This window comes from Lathyrus oleraceus, chromosome 5, assembly GCF_024323335.1.
Source record: "Lathyrus oleraceus cultivar Zhongwan6 chromosome 5, CAAS_Psat_ZW6_1.0, whole genome shotgun sequence".
NCBI lineage: Eukaryota > Viridiplantae > Streptophyta > Magnoliopsida > Fabales > Fabaceae > Lathyrus > Lathyrus oleraceus.
This window is the reverse complement of record NC_066583.1, coordinates 508,322,714-508,325,945: the sequence shown is the minus strand read 5'-3', so window position 1 is coordinate 508,325,945 and position 3,232 is coordinate 508,322,714. Positions and strand designations below refer to the sequence as shown.

The following is a 3,232-nucleotide window of genomic DNA, read 5'->3' as shown; positions in this document are numbered from 1 at the left end:
ATTACACAGACCAAACGGCATTCGTCTATACGCGAAGGTACCAAAAGGGCATGTGAATGTTGTCTTTTCTTGGTCATCAGGGTGAATTGGTATTTGAAAGAAGCCTGAATAACCGTCTAAATAACAGAAATGTGAATGTTTAGCTAATCGTTCTAACATTTGGTCAATGAATGGTAAAGGGAAATGATCTTTTCGGGTTGCTTTGTTTAGTTTCCTATAATCAATGCACATTCTCCATCCCGATTCGATTCGTTTAGTTATAGTTTCTCCTTTTTCGTTTTCAATAACGGTTATGCCTCCTTTCTTGGGTACAACGTGTACAGGACTAACCCATTTGCTATCAGATATAGGATATATAATACCTGCTTCTAATAACTTGGTTATTTCTTTCTTTACTACCTCACTTAGGATCGGATTTAGTCTTCTCTGGTGTTCCCTAGAGGTTTTACAGTCTTCTTCTAACATGATGCGGTGCATACAAATAGAAGGGCTTATTCCTTTAAGATCGGTGATGTGGTATCCTAGTGCAGTTGGATATTTTCTTAAGATATGTAGGAGTTTTTCTGTTTCGAGTCTTCCTAGATCTGCATTAACTATCACAGGTCGTTCAAGTTCTAAGTCTAGGAATTCATATCTCAGATTTTTGGGAAGTGTTTTCAAATCAGGGGTTGGTTTGTTAAGACACTGCGTAGGATCTGGTGTTATTGCTAGGCATTGTTTAGATTTGTCCTCTAAAAGATAGTCTGATGGTTTGTCTTCTCCTGACTCTGCTTCTTTTATGCATTCATCGATGATATCCATGAAGTAACATGTATCTTCTATTGCAGGTGCTTTCAAGAATTGGGAAAGAATGAATTCAATTTTTTCTTCACCTACTTCGAAGGTGAGTCGTCCTCGTTTTACGTCTATGATTGCACCGGCAGTTGCTAAGAATGGTCTTCCTAGTATAATAGGTGTCGTATCATCTTCTCTAATGTCCATAATTGTGAAGTCAGTGGGAATGTAAAACTGACCTATGCGTACGGGAACGTTTTCAAGGATTCCTACAGGATATTTGATGGAACGATCTGCTAATTGCACAGACATTTTGGTCGGTCTTAATTCTCCCATCTCCAGTTTCTTACATATGGATAAGGGCATAACGCTAATTCCGGCTCCTAAATCGCATAAGGCTTTGTCGATGACAAATTTTCCTATGTGACAGGGTATAGAGAAGCTACCCGGATCCTTGAGTTTAGGGGGCATGTTTTGGATTATAGCGCTACATTCGGCAGGGAGTGTAACGGTTTCGCTATCCTCAAGTTTCCTCTTATTAGAAAGAATTTCTTTTAAGAATTTAGCATATGAGGGCATCTGCGTAATAGCTTCGGTAAACGGAATTGTAACGTTTAATTGTTTAAGGAGATCAACAAATTTTCTAAATTGGCCTACATCTTTGGTTTTAACAAGCCTTTGAGGGTAAGGTATAGGTGGTTTGTAAGGTGGTGGAGGTACATAAGGTTCCTTCTTTTCTAGGGTTTCCTTATTACTCTCTTCCTTTTCCTTAGGTTCACTTTCCTCAGTGGATTTCTCAGGGTTTTGGTTTTCTATCCTTGGGTCAGACGGTCCTTCCACTTCCGTTCCACTTCTCAATATAATTGCATGAGCTTGGCTTCTCGGATTGGGTTGGGGCTGTCCAGGGAATGTACCAGTTGGTGCAGCGGTAGGTGCTTGTTGTTGAGCTACTTGAGATATTTGCGTTTCCAGCATTTTGTTATGGGTAGCCAAGGCATCTACTTTGCTTGCGAGTTGTTTAAGTTGTTCGCCAGTGTGTATGTTCTGGTTTAAGAAATCTTTATTGGTTTGTTGTTGGGAAGCTATAAAGTTTTCCATCATGATTTCCAAGTTGGATTTTCTAGGGGTATTATTGTTAGGATTCGGTTTCTGATATCCTGGAGGTATAGATGGGGCTTGATTTGGAGACTGTCCAGGTGCGTATAAAGCATTATTACTCTTATATGAGAAGTTTGGATGGTTCTTCCAATTTGGGTTATAGGTATTCGAATAGGGGCTTCCTTGAGCATAGTTTACTTGCTCTGTTTGGATTCCAGTCAAGAGTTGACATTCCGCAGGAGTGTGGCCCTGGATTCCACAGACCTCGCAATTCTGAGTTATAGCAACCACGGCTGCTGGAGGCGATACGTTTAAACTTTCAATCTTCTGGACCAAAGCATCCACTTTTGCATTGACGTGATCAAGGTTACTTATCTCGTACATGCCAGTTTTCGGTTGAGGTTTTTCCACTGTTGTTCGTTCGGTTCCCCACTGATAGTGGTTTTGGGCCATGCTCTCGATAAGCTGGTAGGCATCAGCATAAGGTTTGTTCATTAGTGCACCACCTGCAGCGGCGTCTATTGTTAACCTTGTATTGTATAAGAGACCATTATAAAATGTGTGAATTACTAACCAGTCTTCCAAACCATGGTGTGGGCAAAGTCTCATCATGTCTTTGTATCTTTCCCATGCTTCGAAAAGAGACTCGTTGTCTTTCTGTTTAAATCCGTTTATCTGGGCTCTTAACATAGCTGTTTTGCTTGGTGGAAAATATCGGGCAAGAAAAACTTTCTTCAACTCGTTCCATGTGGTGACTGAGTTGGAAGGAAGAGATTGAAGCCATCTTCTAGCGCTATCTCTTAATGAGAAAGGAAAAAGACGAAGTCGAATTGCCTCTGAAGTGACACCATTAGCTTTAACAGTATCAGCGTATTGGACAAATACGGATAAATGAAGGTTTGGATCTTCGGTAAGATTTCCAGAGAATTGGTTCTGTTGCACAGCCTGCAACAACGAAGGTTTAAGTTCAAAGTTGTTTGCTTCGATTGCGGGCGGAGCAATACTTGAATGCGGTTCATCTTGCGATGGAGCGGCGTAATCTCTAAGAGCACGAGCTGGTTCTGCCATCTCGGTTAAAGAAGGAAAATCTTTGAGATCAGGAAGGTCTATAGGAGGGAGATTGTTTTCAGCACGATATTCCCGAATTCGTCGTAAGACTCGGAGATATAGTTCGATGTCGTTGATTCGTAAATAGAGCGGTTCGCCTTGAGAGCGAGTGCGTGGCATACAAATCAACGAAAGAAAGAATAGAAGAAAAAGAAACCTTAGTCTCTACAGCGTAACGGAAGAGTTACGATATCGATTGAATAAAAGTCCCCGGCAACGGCGCCAAAAACTTGATCGCTCGACTGGGTGAGTC

General features: G+C 41.2%; 1 pseudogene; it reads left to right on the top strand.

The window, feature by feature from the left end:
* The first annotated feature begins 2,455 nt into the window (after positions 1-2,455).
* On the top strand, positions 2,456-2,555 carry LOC127089305 (uncharacterized; annotated as a pseudogene).
* Positions 2,556-3,232: the final 677 nt, after the last annotated feature.